The sequence below is a fragment of the Amblyraja radiata genome, chromosome 23 (assembly GCF_010909765.2).
Source record: "Amblyraja radiata isolate CabotCenter1 chromosome 23, sAmbRad1.1.pri, whole genome shotgun sequence".
In the NCBI taxonomy this organism is placed as follows: Eukaryota; Metazoa; Chordata; class Chondrichthyes; order Rajiformes; family Rajidae; genus Amblyraja; species Amblyraja radiata.
The window spans coordinates 6368824-6388776 of NC_045978.1; the positions used below are offsets into that span (position 1 = coordinate 6368824).

The window sequence follows — 19953 nt, forward strand, 5'->3', positions numbered from 1 at the left end:
TGGATGGAGCTTTCTCTTCACCATAACAGAAGATTAGAATACCTTGTAGGAAATGTTGGCTGGAATTTTCAAATCTATCAATATACCTAAATGTAATTTTCTTATGCAAGAATGAAATGTATCAAAGAAGAATTTTAGTGGAAACTAAGAACTGCAGATGCTGGTTAATACATAAAATTACACAAAGTGCTGGAGTAACTCAGCAGGGCAAGCAGCATGTCTGGAGAACATGGATACGTGACATTTTGGGTCGAGACCCTCCTTCAGTATATTAGCAATTTTTATCCATGAAACTATATAGTACAGATTTTTACTTAGAGACTCAGAACTACAATATTCTCTGGTTTGAATGTTTTCATTTTGAAAGGTGCAACAGTATCATTGATTAGTGTGAATACATATCACAATAAGGAGCTACAATGAATAACAAATCAATAAAAGGAAATATTCCCATTGCCAGAAATCCCAGAAATACATTCATCATATTTTGAAATGAAAGAAAACCTTTTATTTCCTCTTGGAGTAAAGAATATTCGATATGCGTTGTGGGTTTTAATTTGCCTGAAGTCAAATATGATTTTTTTTCTTTTTTAAATCTCCGATGACGTGGTCACAGTGACAGCAGTATCGCTTTTCCACAATTCCCCGTAGACCTGGTGAACAAAGGCCTGCTATCCTTTCCCAGAGCACTGGCGTGAAAACCTGCAGCCTCTTGTCAACGAGTGAAACCACTGGTGTTTTTTTTTTGGCTCAGCAAAAAATGCCAGCGCAGATAAAACCGAGACCTGGGTCCACCCCCCCGGGCGTTACAAAGAGCCTTGCGTTTGGTATTTTTGTCGTGATCCGTGAAGGGTTTGTGTGGCTAATTAATGCCTTGCCGTCTGAAAGAATTGCAGCGCGACGCAGGGCAGCTGCAACACTAAACAGTTGCATCGTTACAATGAGGATCTAACTCTAAATGTTGGAGCAACTCTCTAATTAATTACTTGCCTCGTCTCCCATAAGAAAACTTGTTAGCTGTTGTCACTTATGTAGCCTTCCCAATAAGTTATTGATTTTTTTAAAATTTATTAAAATTGATTCTTAATATCAGAGCATAATCGTATTCATATGTTCATAAGTGATAGCAGAAATAGGCCAATTGGCCATTCGGCCCATCAAGTCTACTCCGCCATTCAATCATGGCTGATCTATCTTTCCCTCTCAACTACATTCTCCTGCCTTCTCCCCATAACCTTTGACACCCGCACTAATCAAGAAATTCCTCCTCCATCGGGCCAGGATGAACTAACACAGAAATGCTGAATTGTAGACGGATCGATTTTTCATGCTCACACAAGGGTGGCACAGTGGCGCAGAGGTAGAGTTGCTGCCTTACAGCGCCAGAGACCCGGGTTCGATCCTGCCTACGGGTGCTGTCTGTACGGAGTTTGTTTGTACGTTCTCCCCGTGACCTGTGTGGGTTTTCCCTGGGTGCTCCGGCTTTTCTCCCACACTCCAAAGATGTACAGGTTAGTAGGTTAATTGGCTTCTGTAAAAATTGTAAATTGTCCCTGGTGAGTAGGATAGTGCTAGTGTAAGGGGATTGCTGGTCGGCGCGGACTTGGTGGGCTGACAGGCCTGTTTCTGCGCTGAATCTCTAAATTAAACTAAACAGCTCCGACCGCCCCGACACGGGAACTTCGATCGCCCCGACGCGGGGGCTTTGACCACTCCGACTGCAGATAGTTCGACTGGCCCGATCGCGGGAGAATAAGGAGGAATAAGAATGGCCTTTATTGCCTTCCATCACAGTGAGGGACATGTGGAATCCCGCTGTGGTGGATATTTATGTTAACTCTTATGTAGTTGTGTGTCTTGTTGCTTTTTTTCAGAATGGCCGTATGGTAATTCAAGTTTCACTGTACCTTAATTGGTACAGGTGTCAATAAACAGACATTTGAACCTTTGAACAACAACCAACACATCAGGCCCAATAATAATCCCCAAACCCACAGGTGGTTTCTGCAGCACCTTCTCAAACAGACTAGCTTCTGTTACCTTATCTCTTCGTATTTGATCAGTCATCATTTTGAAATGAAGTTTTGAAACGTATTGAAAAACAAAGGGTAATCTTTATATTACAGCTACAATCCTGAACATTCTCCAAAAAAAAAATGGTTCTGCTTCTCTCCGGAGCAACGGTGTGTTATAACGTTAGTAAATCCTTTCAATAGGAACCAAATTAATATTTAAAGCACATTAGATTGCTTTTAAATAAATAAGTGGATCTGTGTAACTGTAATATTAGAACCGTGGTTTTACACCCACTACTAATGATCCAATCATTTCCTCGAAATTGATTTGTACAATTTCACTTGTTCTCACTTCCACTTTCTCAAAGAAGATGTTAACCTGTTTTTATTTGTTTATATGACGGGCATGACCCTGACAAGGTTCCATAAAATAATGGGCGGCACAGTGGCGCAGCGGTAGAGTTGCTGCCTCACAGCGCCAGAGACCTAAGTTCAATCCTGACTACGGGTGCTGTCTGTATGGAGTTTGTACATTATCCCTGTGACTGCGTGGGTTTTCTCCGGGTGCTCTGGTTTCCTCCCACACTCCAAAGACGTTCAGGTTAGTAGGTTAATTGGCTTTGGTAAAAATTGTAAATTGTCCTTGGTGTGTATAGGATAGTGCCAGTATACGGGGCAATGATCACTGATCGACACAGGCTCGGCAGGCCTAAGGGCCTGTTTCCACGCTATATCTCCAAAGTCTAAAGTAATGGGCCTGTCCCACTTAGGCTATTTTTTAGGCGACTACAGGCGACTAGGCTGTCGCCACATGGTCGCCGGGGTCTCCTCGGTCGCTAGAAGAATCGTAGTGTCCTTCTGGTCGCTGCTGGATTTTCAACATGTTCAAACATTTTTGGCGACAGTCGGCAACAGTGGGTTGATGCCAATGAGCGTAGCTTGACTTCTCCTGATGTAGGTACTGGCGTAGGTTGCCGCCGGCGTTGACTTCGGTGAATTCCATTGGCGACTTCCTACGTCAACCTACGTCAACCGGCGATTGAATAATATAATGATAATAATAATAATAATATATCTTTTATTGTCATTGCACGTCAGTGCAACGAGATTTAGTGTGCAGCTCCACTGATGTACAAGAAAGGTAAATAAATACAATACATAAATAAGCAAGCTGAATTGATTGACGTGACCATCTGAGGGAGACTGTCCAAAGGGGGTGGGTGGGGGGGGCACTCATTAGGGCCGGTTCAGAGCCGCTATAGCTCTTGGGATAAAACTGTTCCTGAGTCTGGAGGTTCGGGCGTAGAAGGCCTTGTAACGTCTGCCGGAGGGAAGTAGTTGAAACAGACCGTGGCAGGGGTGTGATGAGTCCTTATGGATGCTGAGGGCCTTCCTGAGGCACCGCGTGTGGTAGATGCCCTCCAAGGCTGGTAGCTCTGTCCCGATGATCCGCTGCGCTCTGTTGACGACGCGCTGAAGAGCTCTCCTCTCCGCCTCCGTGCAGCTGAGACACCACACAGAGATGCCATACGTTAGTATGCTCTCTGTGGTGCAGCAGTAGAACGTTGTCAGCAGCTGTTGGGGCAGACCAGTCTTTTTTAATGTCCTCAGGAAGAACAGTCGTTGCTGTGCCTTCTTGACCAGCGCGGCGGTGTTGGTGGACCATGTGAGGTCTTCTGAAATGTGAGTGCCCAGAAACTTGAAGCTGGACACTCTCTCCACACTTTCCCCGTAAATGGAGATTGGGGCGTATTCTCGCAGGTGGATGTAGGTTGACTTCGGTTGCCGTAGGTTGTCTTGGTGCGGTCATAGGTGGATGTATTAATGGGTCGCCGGTTGTCGGTTGCTTGCCGTGGGTTGACGTCGACTAGGTGGTAGGTTGTCGTAGGCATTGTCGTGGGGGGTGGGGGGGGGGGGGGGGGTGAGTCCAGTCGCCGGTTTCTCGGTGACCTGCTATGACTGTGACCGTTGCCGGCAGTTGCCGAAAAAAATCGCCCCCAAGTGGGGCAGGCCCTTAAAGAAGAACCTTTGGTGAATTCCCGACGAGGTTGTCAGTTAAAGTTTCAACTTGTGGAATTGAGAGCAAAGTTTAACCAATTCAGGAAACTCCGCCGCCATGAAACAGAGACAGCGGGCGGTGCCTGCAGTCAGGGGCAGGATGTGAGTAATGCTCATAAAAGGACAACAAGATCAATGAGGCAGGTCTGGACTGGAGGCTGGAACCAGCCTCAGCAGCCTCACTCACTGTTGGGCACCCGCCAGTGTCTGCGGTCTCTGCATTCTGTCAGGTGTGCCTGCTTTAACTTTATGTTCCCACTAATGACCTCAAACAACCCGTTCCCACTTTCAACTGGCCCCACCCGACTTTCCCATTTCACTGCAACTTTCCTCACTCACCCAGGCCGATGTGGGCACGTTGAGCCGCAGGGCCTGTTTCCACGCTGTAAGACTCTATGACGTTGATGACATTTCACCCCACACCCCTCACCGGCCTGACCGCGCCACTCTCAGTTTCCCTAACCAGCCTGAAGAAGGGTCTCGACACGAAACGTCACGCGCTCCTTCTCTCCAGAGACGCTGCCTGTCCCCGCTGTGTTACTCCAGCACTTTGTGTCTATCTTCGGTATAAACCAGCATCTGCAGTTCCTTCCGACCCACTCCCCACGATCACTAGCCCGTCCTCTGCTTTCATCTAATCCTCGTTCCCTTCGCAATTGTCTAATCTCCAGAAGTGAGGTTTAGAGATACAGCGCGGAAACATGTCCTTCGGTCCACAGAGTCCGCGCTCGCCAGCGATCCCCACAAACTAACACTATTCCACACACAATAGGGAGAATTTACAATTAAATCAAGCCAATGAGCCTACAAGCATGTTAGATTAGATCCTTTATTTGTCATTCAGACCTTTCGGTCTGAACGAAATGTCGTTGCCTGCAGCCATACGTATAATAATAAACAACAAAACACACAATAAACACAAATTAACATCCACCACAGTGAGTTCCAGCACAGAGGGAGAATGTGGAGGGAAGAGACAGTAACATTAAGACTTTTGCCAGGTTACCGGGCGATGGTAGTCAGTCCCGCGGCTCAACCGATGTTGGTCTCTGGAGTGTGGGCGGAGACCAGATATCCCGGAGAAAACCCACGCAGGTCACGGGGAGAATGTACAAACTCTGTACAGACAGCGCCCGTAGTCGGGATCGAACTTGGGTCTCCGGCCCTGTGAGGCAGCAACTCTACCGCTGCGCCACCGCGCTGCCCTATCGTTATGTGCCTATCTTTGGTTTAAACCAGCATCTGCAGTTACTCCCTACACATCATTTTCCATTTGTTTTCCTCTCACACAAATTACCAAATTCTTTGAGCTCAGTTTCACACATCACAATTAGATGACAGGTCTACTCTCACAGATGCAAGACTGCCGTGCCGTAGAGTTTAAAATGTATCTATAACTATTTTTAACAGCAGTGAACAATATTCCTCAGTAACCTGATCACTGAGGGCCATTGGCTATTCAGTGGATTAGTGAGAGAATCCAGAAATTTGACACACAAAGGTAAGGAGGCCAAGAACAAGTACAGTGATGGCAACTAGCACATAATGTTGTGTCACAGAGTCATAGAGTGATGCAGTGTGGAAACAGGCCCTTTGTCCAAACTTGCCCACACCGGCCAACATGTCCTAGCTACACTAGTCTCACCTGCCTGCATTTAGCCCATATCACTCTTAGCCTGTCCCATCCATGTACCTGTCTAATTGTTTCTTAAACGTTGGGATAGTCCCTGCCTCAACTACCTCCTCAGGCAGCTTGTTCCAATCACCCACCACCCTCTGTGTGAAAAGGTTACCCCTCAGATTCCTATTAAATCTTTTCCCCCCTCACCTTAAACCTATGCCCTCTGGTCCTCGATTCACATACTCCGGGCAAGAGACTGTGTGAGTCTGTGCATCCATCCGATCTATTCCTCTCATGATCTTATACACCTCTATAAGATCACCCTCACCCTCCTGCATTCCAAGGAATAGAGCTCCAGCCTGCTCAACCTCAGCATCTTTGTAGATTAATTGGCTTGAAATAAATGTAAATTGTCCCATGTGTGTGTAGGATAGTGTTAGTGTGCGGGGGGATTGCTGGTCGGTGTGGACTCGGTGGGCTGAAGGGCCTGTTTCCGCGCTGTATCTAAACTAAACTAAACTAAACTAAATTAAATTAAACATTCCCACCATCCATGCTGAATATTTCCCTATCCAACCTTCTGCCCAATCTAATGTGCCAAGTATTTGGCCACCTATAGGGCCTGTCCCACTTGGCGATTTTTTGGTGACTGCCGGCATTATTGACTGACGTATCAGGTCACTGAAAAATTAGCGGAGTGAAGTGGCGTGACACGACGTGATGCGGCGGAGACGTGGCGTGATGATGTATGACGCGCGGTGTTTCTCCAAGTGTCGCAACATTTTTGTTGTCCACGCTGGGTTTTGAAATGTTCAAAATCTTTTGGCGACACTGATATGACGCCGGCAGTCGCCGAAAAAATCGCCAAGTGGGATTTATGGCCCTTAATGTCTGCACTATTCTGCTGTAAACTCCTGCAGAATGTCCCTTCTCAGGCTGGTTACAATATCAAATCCAGGACTTATAATGTTTATTTTGTGAATATCCCGCTGATTCATCTGTGGCGATGTAAGAACTATGTAATCACATGTTACAACATGGAAAGGTACAGCACAGGAACAGGTCCTTTGACCCATGACGTCTGTGCTGAACAGGATGTCGAGACCAACTCTTATCTGACGACATAATCCATGACCCTCCATTCCCTGCATTTCCAAGTGCCTATCCAAAAGTCTCTCAAATGCCACTATCATATCTGCCTCCACCACCACATTAGGCAGTGTGTTCCAGGCACCCCACTGCCCTTTATGTAAAATAATAAAAACTGCCCCGCGCATTTCCTTTATACTTTGCTGGTTGTATGACAGTTCTGCCCTCTGGTATTTGACACCTCCATCGTGGGGGGAAAAGGCTCCAACTGTCCACCCCATCAATGCCTCTCCCTGCACCATCAATGCCTCTCCCTGCACCATCAATGCCTCTCCCTGCTCCATCAATGCCTCTCCCTGCTCCATCAATGCCTCTCCCTGCTCCATCAATGCCTCTCCCTGCTCCATCAATGCCTCACCCTGCACCATCAATGCCTCTCCCTGCTCCATCAATGCCTCTCCCTGTTCCATCAATGCCTCTCCCTGCTCCATCAATGCCTCTCCCTGCACCATCAATGCCTCTCCCTGCACCATCAATGCCTCTCCCTGCTCCATCAATGCCTCTCCCTGCTCCATCAATGCCTCTCACTGCTCCATGTCAGTTGCCATGTTTTGTCCAGCCCCCACCACATTTCCAGTTTTCTCCATCTTGCTCCAATCCGTCTGAAGAAGAATCCCGACCTGAAATGTCATCTGAGTTTGTGTTTGAGTTGAGTTCATTGTCACCTGTACACAGTGAAAAGCTTCTGTTACGTGCTAAGCAGTCGGTGGAAAGACAATACATGATTACAATCGAGCCATCCACAGTGTATAACGCCATGAAAAAGGGAATAATTCGAATAAAGTTTAGTGCATCTGTCCATTCCCTCCACCGATGCTGCCTGACCTGCTGAGTTCCTCCAGCACTTTGTGTTTTGCTCAAAGTTCCAGCATCTGCAATTCCTCGTGTCTCCAATATTTTTTTAGACTTCAGAGCTACGGAGGACAAACAGGTCCATCAGCCCACCGAGCCCACGCCGACCAGCGATCTCCCCCGTACACTAACACTATCCTACACACCTGGGACAATTTACAATTTTTACCAAAGACAATTAACCTACAAACCTACGGAGTGTGGGAGGGAACCGGAGCACCCGGAGAAAACTCTTGTGGTCACGGGGAGAACGTACAAACTCTGTACAGCAGCACCCGTAGTCAGGATCAAACCCAGGTCTCTGGCGCTGTGAGGCAGCAACTCTACTGCTGCGCCACCGTGCCGCCCAAATGTCATTATTTTTGTTTGTGGTTATTTGGTGATCTTGATTTTTGCAACGTAAATTTCTGAAATGGAAAATATTCTGTAAAGCACGGCTGAATGGCAAAGTCACTTTTAGCAGCAGTTCCCACTAAATGAAACCACACATTTTGAGACCACATACAGTCTAATATCGGGCAACAACATCAGACCTGGTTGCTAGGTGTGCTTCTTGGATGATGTGAAGTGTTTATTTCGTGTTTGCTGCAGAAACCCACTTGGTTCCCACTGATTTCCCTGCCGCGGGTGCAGTTTTATCCGTGCCAAGAGCCAAGCCCAGTTTTATTAATACTTGCCCTGCGTGATATTTATGAAAAGCTTCACTAGAATTTCCCTGGAACAGCCACTTTGTTGATCCTTTGAAAGAGGAAACCGATGAGCGGTGCATAGGCGGACAAAAAAGATGCCTCATTATGGCCACTTATTAAATACATCTTGCAATTTTACTCCCAGTCTTGTTTCCTTTGGATAAAAGACATCAAAAGGAAAGCGAACTTAATGCAATTCATTTCACTTGCCTCCGTCAACGTTAAAAAATATTTAGTTTAAGGCTGTGAACCAGATCATATTGCCTTTCAAATCAGTTTTTAGAACTCGAATGTAGAGATTGTTTTCATCTTGTGTCTTCTCTTAAGGTGGATTTTGCTTTTCTTTGTCCATACATCGATCCTCCAACCTCATCTATTGCATCCGCTGCTCTCGATGTCAGCTGCTCTACATCGGTGAGACCAAGCGTAGGCTTGGCGATTGCTTTGCCGAACACCTCCGCTTGGTTTGCATTAACCTACCTGATCTCCCGGTGGCTCAACACTTCAACTCCCCCCCCCCCCCCCCCCCCATTCCAAATACGACCTTTCTGTCCTGGCTAAAGTGAGGACCACCGTAAATTGGAGGAGCAGCACCTCATATTTCGCTTGGGCAGTTTGCACCCCAGTGGTATGAACATTGACTTCTCTAATTTCAGGTAGTCCCTGCTTTCTCCTCCCCTTCCCAGCTCTCCCACAGCCCACTGTCTCCGCCTCTTCCTTTCTTCTTCCCCCCCCCCCCCCACCCCCCCCCCACCCTCACATCATTCTGAAGAAGAGTCTCAACCCGAAACGTTGCCTATTTCCTTCACTCCATAGATGCTGCCTCACCCGCTGAGTTTCTCCAGCATTTTTGTCTACCTTAGTTTGGGTAAGTTTGATTAAATTCTTCTGCCTATTGAAGTTAGTTTTTTTTTAAGTTGCAAGGTTTAGAAAAGCAGGCAATGTGCATTGTTGCTATTTATGATCAACGAGTAAGTAATTTAATCTGCATTTCGTGTGAAGAGACAACACACGCATTTCAAACTATACAATTTAATAGCATGCACTCAGGCGATGTTGCTTAGGATATTATGATCCTGACTACTGGTGCTGTCTGTATGGAGTTTGCACGTTCTCCCCGTGACCTGCTTGAGTTTTCTCTCGGTGCTCCTGTTTCCTCCAACACTCCAAAGACGTACAGGTTTCTAAGCTAATTGGCTCGGTAAAATTGTAATTTGTCCCTGTGATAGTGTTAGTGTGCGAGGATCGCTGGTTGGCACGGACTTCGTGGGCCGAAGGGCATGTTTCTGCGCTGTCTCTCTAAACTAAGTTTTGTTTAGTTTATTGCCACGTGTACCGAGGTACAGTGAAAAGCTTTTGTTGCGTGCTAACCGGTCAGGAGAAAAGAGAATACATGTTTACAATCGATCCATGCAGTTAAACATCCATTGAAACATCTGCAGTTCCTTGTGTCTACTGCTTAAGATGCAGTAGACACAACATCCACTGCGTGTCAGATGTAGTACAAAGTATTGGATAGTGTTAGTTTGTGGTGATCACTGGTCGGCAAGGACTCGGTGGGCCGAAGGGCCACATCTCTCTGAACAGTCATACTGCAGCCCAGTTGATCAGGAAGGTTGTCTCCCACTCATCTCGGCTGGAGAACGTCATCTATTTTCGGCTTTGTCCTCTGTTAGCATATGCCCAGTAGTCTACAGCTCCTGCATAAACGTTATCTAGCCCAGCGAAAGATCACAAGTCCAAGACTCCATTATGCCTGACATTACGAAGGATGGTGACCTTTTTTTGCAGCATTGCTGAATAAATATACATACCGGCTCTCAAACACCACACAACAGGTGAATGATAAACACACAGACACACAACTTCCAAAGAAGACGCCCCCTGCCAGCACTTTGACGTCCACCTCAAATTTCAAGTAGCTCTGTTCTAGTAAAGTTAACAAGGCAAACTGAATGCTAAGCAATAGAGGCAGAACAAATGCACGTTAGATTATAACCATTTTACACTCAAGAACCTCATGGCTGACGTGCTACCCTGATCATTGAGACACAGAGGAGTAGTTTAGATATAAGCACAGCTCAGGGGCGGCATGGTGGTGCAGCAGTGGAGTTGCTGCCTTATTCTGCCAGAGACACGGGTTTGATCCTGACTACGGGTGCTGTCTGTTCAGTGCCTTCTTGGTTCAGTACACACTTGATGTCACGAGTTTTATTGTCATATGTCCTGGACTGGACAATGAAATTCTTACTTGCTGCAGCACAACAGAATATGTCAATATGTAAACATTGTATATAAAGGGGGGGGAAAAAGAAAAAGTTCAATAAATAACAAATATACTGCAAATAACAAACAATAATATAGTCTTTTGCAGTTCAGAGCTCATAGCTTATTCAATGTTGTGTTTAAAAGCCTGATGGCTGTGGGGAAGGAGCTGTTCCTGAACCTGGACGTTACAGTTTTCAGTCTCCAGTACCTTCTTCCTGATGGCAATGGTGAGATGAGTGTGTGGCCAGGATGGTGTGGGTCCTTGATGGTTTTGGCTGCCTTTTTGAGGCAGCGACTACGATAGATCCCTTCGACGGTGGGGAGGTCAAAGCCGGTGATGGACTGGGCAGTGGTCACAACCTTTTGTGGTCTTTTTCGCTCGTGGACGTTCAAGTTGCCGAACCAAGCCACGATGCAACCAGTCAGAATGCTCTCCACCGTGCACCTGTAGAAGTTTAGGAAAATCCTCTTCGACATGCCGAATCTCCGTAATCTTCTCAGGAAGTAGAGTCGCTGATGTGCCTTCTTTACAATTGCATCGATGTGCTGGGTCCAGGAAAGATCTTCTGAAATATGCACGCATTGGAATATGAAGTTATTGACCCTTTCTACCATTGACCCTTTGATATAAACAGGATAGTGGGTCCTCATCCTTCCCCTATCAAAGTCCACAATCAGTTCCTTGGTCTTACTGATGTTGAGAGCCAGGTTGTTGTGCTGGCACCATTTGGTCAGTCGGTCGGTCTCACTCGTCCCCATCTGTGATTCGTCCAACCACAGTGGTGTCGTCGGCAAACTTCATGATGGAGTTCGCACTATGAACGGCTACGCAGCCATGGGTATAGTCATGGGTATGTTTAGTTTAGTTTAGAGATACAGCGCGGAAACAGTCCCTTCGGCCCACCGAGCCCGCACTGACCAGCCATCCCCGCACATCAACACTATCCTACATTTGGGACAATTTACATTTAAGTCGATTAACCTACAAACCTGTACATCTTGCATCCCCCCCCCCCACCTCTCCATCACTTCCCCACTCAAGTAGTAGTAGCTTCAAAGTCATCTTGTTGAGTCCCATTGTCTGTAACTAGTTTTCACCTAGCACACAGATAACAATGGCCTGTTTCCTTTACCATCATTACGTTTTTGCACATCTTTCATTCAGTTGTTCTGTATCACTCTACATCATCGTCTATATCTCTCGTTTCCCTTTCCCCTGACTCTCAGACTGAAGAAGGGTCTCGACCCGAACCATCACCTATTTCCTTTTTTCCAGAGATGCTGTCCGTCCCGCTGAGTTGCTCCAGCGTTTTGTGTCTATCTGACAAGACTCGTGTGCCTTTAGAAAGTCTACACCTCTGCCTTGTTCAGCAAAGGCTCTTCTAACTGGTTTTATAAACACACCTGGCATTCATAAACGTTCACACGACTTGCAAAAGGATGAGTTGTGAATAAAATAAACAGAACTCATCTGTTATCCAAATGGTTTTGCTTTAATGTGTCTATCAGTATTCGCACAGTGTCCTCAGTATTTATTCATGTTTATTATCTTATTTATTCTAACATTATATGATTGTATTTATACTTACATAAACAGTACTATTCTATTACTATTACTATTCATACATCGGCACGGTGGCATAGCGGTAGAGTTGCTTCCTTACAGCGCTTGCAGCGCCAGAGACCCGGCTACGGGTGCTGTCTGCACGGAGTTTGTACGTTCTCCCCGTGACCTGCGTGGGTTTTCTCCGAGATCTTCGGCTTCCTCCCACACTCCAAAGACGTAAAGGTTTATATGTTAATCGGCTTGGTAAATGTAAAAATTGTCCCTAATGTGTGTAGGATAGTGTTAATGTGCGGGGATCGCTGGTCGGCGTGGATCCGGCGCGCCAAAGGGCCTGTTACTGCGCTGTATCTCTAAACTAAACTAAACTCCAAAGACGTACAAGTTTGTAGGTTAATTGGCTTGGTATAAGTGTCAATTGTCACCAGTGTGTGTAGGATAGTGTTAATGTGCGGGGATTGCTGGTCAGTGCGGATTCGGTAGGCCGAAGGGTCATTTTCCGTGCTGTATCTCTAAAACTAAACTAAACTATTCAATATTGTGTCACTGGAATAAAGAATCGGGATTAAAATTCTCCAACATAAGTGGAATCTGAACAAAATAACATGATTGGGGCATCCTACTATTATAAGTATATCCTGCTCATAATCCTAGGTTTTAAAGATTGTAAGTTGTTGGCTGATATTTAGAATGAGATAAGGAGATGAGGGGGAATCTATTTAGAAAGATGAGGAGGAATATCTTTAGTCAGAGGGTGGTGAATCTGTGGAATTCATTGTCACAGCCGGCTATGGTGGCCAAGTCAATGGATATTTTTAAAGCAAATGGGTTAAGACAGAGGCAGGAAGTATAGAAATATATATGTTTGAAGAAGGGTCTCGACCCGAAACGTCACCTATTCCTTTTCTCCAAGGGTGCTGTCTGACCCGCTGAGTTCCTCCTGCTTTGTGTGTCTAACTGCAGGAAATATAGACTTGGATGTGGGTGTAACCGATATTGAATGAATTATAAATGCACACAGGGTTTGTGACACACTGTGGAGACAGTGAATCATCTCTTCCCTATAATGCATTTGCTTCAACTGAATCTAAATTGGAACGTTGAACTGATGTGATGAACAACATTCTCAGATGAACTCCACAAAAGGTAGAATGACTTTCTAATATTACATTATCAGCTTAGAAGAAACTCATATCTCGATGCTTTCAGATTGACTATTTAGCATATAAATGTACAGCTTCATGTCATACCATTCATTTTGTATTTTTAAATGAAACATATCCTGCAATTGTACCAAGCGGTGAATTCTCCTCCTTATGGAATTTTAGAGCAAATTGAAATATATTGACGAAAAAAATCAACATATTCATTGAAAACCAAGTTCTACTGCCATACACTTTTTAGAAATGATCTGATGGACAGTCAGTCCCCTTTGCTGAACAAGTATAATGGTCTGGTGGACACAAAATGCTGGAGTAACGCAGCGGGACAGGCAGCATCTCTGCGGAGAAGGAATGGGTGACGTTTCGGGTCGAGACCCTTCTTCAGACTGAGTCAGGGGAGAGGGAGTCCAGAGATATGGGAGGGTAAGGTGTGAAAATGACAGATCTTTAGTCAGAGGGTAGTTAATCTGTGGAACTCATTGCCACAGAGGACGGTGGAGGCCAAGTCAGTGGATACTTTTAAGGCAGAGATAGACAAATTCTTGATTAGAACGGGTGTCAAGGTGTTATGGGGGGGAAGGCAGGAAAATGGGATTAGGAGGCAGAGATCAGCCATGATTGAATGGCGGAGTGGACTCGATGGGCCGAATGGCCTAATTCTACTCCTATAATTTGTGAACTCGGGAAAGCAGACGATGATCACTTTAGGCCGGCTAAAGGATTTAATTTGCAATTCAAAACTTAGGCTCAACAGCTGACGTTGACAAGCGATAATGCTGTGCTTTGTTTAAATGCATTTTCAAAAGTCACTCGACAGAAAATTCCCCCCAGTTTGGGTGTAGAACTAGGACACGGTGCCAAATCGTGTTCAAGTAATGATGTGATGGGTTCTTTGGTGAACCAAGAATCCTTTACTTGATGCTTTTAACTAATGACTAGCATCTTTTTCAGACCCCTTTGCTGAACAAGTATAATGCCTTCATAATAATAATAATAATAATAATAATAATACACCTTATCGTCATTGTAAATACATACAACTGCCCGAGCGGAGTTCCAACGTATCAGATATATAATAATGAATAACGAATACAAAACGTCAAGTCAATTCATAATGCGCAATATTTCAGAGTATAGTGTTGTGGCAGTACAAAATATTGGCTATGGGGGCTGTGTGTGTTCAGTGCAGAGTTATACGATGTGTACAGGAAACATGTTCCCAATGTTGGGCGAGTCCAGAACCAGGGGCCACAGTCTTGGAATAAAGGGGAGGTCATTTAAGACTGAGGTGAGAAAAAACTTTTTCACCCAGGGAGTTGTGAATTTATGGAATTCCCTGCCACAGAGGGCAATGGAGGCCAAGTCACTGGATGGATTTAAGAGAGAGTTAGACAGAGCTCTAGGGGCTAGTGGAGTCAAGGGATATGGGGAGAAGGCAGGCACGGGTTATTGATAGGGAACGATCAGCCATGATCACAATGAATGGTGGTGCTGGCTTGAAGGGCCGAATGGCCTCCTCCTGCACCTATTTTCTATGTTTCTATGTTTCTATGAGCCAAACGCAGGAAGATGGGACTAGTGTAGATGGGACATGTTGGCAGGTGTGGGCAAGTTTGGCCAATGGGCCTGTTTCCATGCTGTTTGACTCTATGACCATGACTTAGATTGAGGGCAGGACTCAGCTAGCATGACTGCGATGGCAGATTGCTTAGTGTTTTGTTGGTGAAAATGAAACCATTCCCAGTAAACATAGAAACATAAAAAATAGTTGCAGGAATAGGCCATTCGGCCCTTCGAGCCAGGACAGCCATTCAAAATGATCATGGCTGATCATCCAAAATCAGTACCCCGTTCCTGCTTTCTCTTCCTATTCCTTGATTCCGTTAGCCCGAAGAGCTAAATCTAACTCTCTCTTGAAAACATCCAGTGAATTGGCCTCCACTGCCTTCAGTGGTAGAGAATTCCACAGATTCAAAGCTCTCTGGGTGAAGACGTTTTTCCTCATCTCAGTCCAAAATAACCTACCCCTTATTCTTAAACTGTGGACCCTGGTTCTGGACTCTCCCAACATCGGGACCATGTTTCCTGCCTCTAACCTGTGCAATCCCTTAAGAAATAAGGAACCGCAGATGCTTGTTTGGTGAAAAAGACACCAAAGTTCTGGAGTAACTCAGCAGGTCAGGCAGCAGGTCTCTGGAGAACATGGATAGGTGACGTTTCGGTTTGGGACTCTTCTTCACACCTAGTTGCCAAATAATGGGATTAAAGAAGGGAACAATTGAACGAAGTATGGGGGATGTCATTTGATCTATTCCACACTCCAGTCGTCACCTGGAATTGTGTATCCTGATAACAATTTCCTATGATAATAATTGATATTTATTGATGCATTTACAAAAGCCCATAAACATCCAGCAATTGTTTCAAGCAGAGAACATCCAATAGTTGGGTTTAGAGATACAGCATGGAAACAGGCCCTTCGGCCCACCGAGTCGATGCCGACCAGCGACTATCCCAGACCCTATCCCACACACTCAGTGTAATTCACAGAGGCCAATTAATCTACAAACCTGCACGTCTTTGGGATGTGGGAAGAAACCGGAGCACCCAGTTAGGTGGACTTTTAGTTCAGATGAAGTGATCATTTTCATTCTGTTCAAAACTGTGTTGGAATGTGTTCATTTCCCAGAATCTTCTGATAGTGGAATACAGGAATCGTGATGAGTCACAGTCCTTCTTCATGTAACCACTCGTTAGAAATAAGCTGGAATTTCCCTTGTTTTCGAAGCAGTGAAAATCCATCTGTTCTTAATATGATGGTTTGTTTTGAATGTTTCTTTGTCAATATAATTCGTCATTCACAAATGATATCAATCGACCTAGACTGGAACGATGATTTCTCCAAAACAAGGCAATGTCGAAAATTTTCCGCAACTTATGTGGAATTCACCTATTGTAAATTCTGGAACTTGTGACTTCCGAATTCTCAATTTTGCTGGTTTTGGAAAAAGAGTCCATCACCGGCTCCGACCTCCCCACCATCGAAGGGATTTACCGGGATCGCTGCCTCAAAAAAGTAACCAGCATAATCAGAGACCCACACCGCCCTGGCCACACACTCATTTCACCCCTACCATTGGGAAGAAGGTGCTGGAGCCTGAAAACTGTAACGTCCAGGTTCAGGAACAGCTTCTTCCCTGTTAGCCAAATAGCCATTCAGCTTGAAACATTACAACCTCAAATAAGCTGTGAACGGCATAGACTATTATAGTTATTATTGCACTATTATTGTTATATATGATCTATATATATGTGTATTTGTGAGTATGTGTATATATATGCACACACACTGAACTTTATTTTTCTCTCTTGATTATTATATTGTTTACAGTGTACTATATTTACATATTCTGTTGTGCTGCTGCAAGTAAGAATTTAATTGTTCTATCTGGGACATATGACAATAAAACTCTCTCTCTCTTTCTTGAACTTAACTAAAAACTAAACCGTAATGAATGAATAGGTTTATTGGTCAAGTATATTCAAATACAAGGAATTTGCCTTGGTGCTCCGCCCGCAAGTGACAACATGACATACAGTGACAGTTAGGAATGACACATAAAACATTAAACATTAATAATAAAACATTATCAATTAAACATGTGAATTAAAACAAATACCAGAGCAAAAGGAGGCTACAGATTTTTGGTTATTGAGTAGAGCTACTATTCGTGGAAAAAAAGCTGTTTTTTAATCTGGCTGTGGCAGCTTTGACAGTCCGGAGTCGCCTTCAAGAGGGAAGTGATTCATAGAGTTTGTGACCAGGGTGAGAGGGGTCAGAGATGATCTTACCCGCTCGCTTCCTCGCCCTTGCAGTGTACGTGATCTACATCCTCTCACCCACTATCCTGAGAACCCTCTGTTTCAAAATTACTTGATCACATGTAAGAATGAACTGCAGATGCTAGTTTAAAACGAAGATAGTCACAAAATGCTGGAGTAACTCAGCGGGTCAGGCAGCTTCTCTGGAGAAAAAGGATAGAAACATAGAAACATAGAAATTAGGTGCAGGAGTAGGCCATTCGGCCCTTCGAGCCTGCACCGCCATTCAATATGATCATGGCTGATCATCCAACTCAGTATCCCGTACCTGCCTTCTCTCCATACCCTCTGATCCCCTTAGCCACAAGGGCCACATCTAACTCCCTCTTAAATATAGCCAATGAACTGGCCTCGACTACCCTCTGTGGCAGGGAGTTCCAGAGATTCACCACTCTCTGTGTGAAATCAGGGATAGGTGACTGTTTCGGGTCGAGACCCTTCATCACACTTGATCACGTTGGATATGCACCATTTTTTTTTTTTAATCAAAAAATGTATTCAATTATTAAAAAATAATATTTACACTACAATAAAACAAGCCAGAACCCACCACCAAAATACAATACAAACATATATTCATAATAAACTATTATACAATTATGATACAATCCTTATTGAGGATACATTCAACACCCTGCGGAGCCCAGCGGTCCCGGAACTCCCTCAGGGTGCCCGTGGACAGGGCGTATTCCCTTTCTAACCCCACCCGGGCATTGGATGCACACCATTGGAATGGAACTAACTTTAGAGAAACAGGACCATGTAGGCTAATGATAGACGATCTGTCATTTCTGCAGGATCTGAGCGTTACAAATGTCAACAGCTCTTTGATGCATGTTCGCACGTGGCAGAAACGTGCAAAGCATTATCACAAGTTGTAAAAATAGCACGTGGAAGGTGACATACTGTAGATTCCGAGGGTTTAATCCTGGGCAATTCCATGGTTCTTCACTCGAGGTTAGCCATGTGAGACTTCAATTAACTGCTCCATTCACACCACCTGCTGCTTCCCTTGAAAGTTGCTTTTGAAACAACAGATGAATGAAATCAAAGCTGAATCGGAAGATTGTAGAGACCCAGAGTTTACTCATTCTGATTGCACACAATTATAAAGGAGTCGGAACGAAGCAGGGAATGCACGTTTCAGAGAGAGGAACAAGACATTCTTTTCAAATCTTTAATTCTCATAACGATCTCATAAGGTCATAGGGTCATAAAGTGACAGGAATAGAATTAGGCCATTCGGCCCATCAAGTCTACTCTGCCCTTCGGTCATGGCTGATCGATCTCTCCCTCCTATCCCCATTCTCCTGCCTTCTCCCGACACCTGTACTAATCAGAAATCTATCTATCTCTGCCTTAAAAATATGCACTGATGTGTGGCCTCGAAGAATTCCACAGATTCACCACCCTTCTGGAACAGTTTGTTTTGCTGGCAGTATTTTTAAAACTGGTAATCTTGTTTGGTCTGAAGATAGACATAAAATGCTGGAGTAACTCAGCGGATCAGGCAGCATCGATGGAGAAAAGGAATAGGTGACATTTCGGGTCGAGACCCTTCTTCAGACTGGGGCCTTCTGCCCACAGCGACTGTGCTGGACATGATGCCAATCTCCTCTGCCTACTCATGGTCCATATCCCTGCATCCAGAACCAGGGGCCACAGTTTAAGAATAAGGGGTTGGCCATTTAGAACGGAGATGAGGACAAACTTTTTCACTCAGAGAGTTGTGAATCTGTGGAATTGATTCTCTGCCTCAGAAGACAGTGGAGGCCAATTCTCTGGATGCTTTCAAGAGGGAGCTAGATAGAGCTCTTAAAGATAGCGGAGTCAGCGGATATGGGGAGAAGGCAGGAACGGGGTACTGATTGTGGATGATCAGCCATGATCACAGTACATGGCGGTGCTGGTTATTGTCTATTCCCTGTATATGCATGTGCTGTCCAAAGCCCTCATGTCCGTTGTACCTGCCTCCAGCACCACCACCTCTGGCAGCACGTTCCAGGCACCCACCGCTCTCTGTGTGAAAAACAACCCTCACCTCTCCATTAAACTGCCCCACTCACGTTAAAGTTATGCCCTCGCGACTTTGATATTACCACACTGCAAGTCATCCTGACTGCCTACTCTGAACATTATTACTTTCTAATCCTTGACTTTGGAAATTGTTTCTTTAAAACAAAATCAATTTGTCTTATAATCCATGAAATGTCTGTGACTTTGGTAATTGTGTTCAGAAACAGTCGCCACCTCTGTTGGAATATTCTTTATCGGTGCTCATAAAAATAATCTAATGTGGGTCCGTTTTTCTTCATCACAGCCAGACAATGAACAAGGTGCAGACGTACATTTGTCCCGCAGTAACTTCACCAGTAGATTGCACTTATTAGTTGGCGGTCTAACCTTTCAACACTTTTTTCCAATCACACCTATTTTGTGATTTCCAAGGACTAAATAAAGCCAAACATTTATTGTTGTTCTTCTTTATATATTTGGATTTATGTTGACCTTGGAAATCACAAAATATGTGAGATAGAACAATAGACAATAGGTGCAGGAGTAGGCCATTCGGCCCTTCGAGCCAGCACCGCCATTCAATGTGATCACGCCTGATCATCCCCAATCAGTACCCCGTTCCTGCCTTCTCCCCATATCCCCTGACTCCACTATCGTTAAGAGCCCTATCTAGCTC

At 44.9% G+C, this 19953-nt stretch overlaps 1 protein-coding gene across 4 annotated transcripts in view; it reads left to right on the top strand.

Moving 5' to 3' along the window:
* Positions 1–19953, top strand: part of sulf2 (sulfatase 2) — a 244158-nt gene that overhangs the window by 99722 nt on the left and 124483 nt on the right. Inside the window, exon 1 of one of the 4 annotated variants that reach the window (XM_033041460.1) lies at positions 13220–13362. The exons of the other annotated variants lie outside the window; for them this stretch is intronic. The gene's annotated coding sequence lies outside the window, so the exon portion shown is untranslated. Of the gene's footprint in view, positions 1–13219; positions 13363–19953 lie in introns of those variants that run through there. 4 annotated transcript variants of the gene reach the window in all.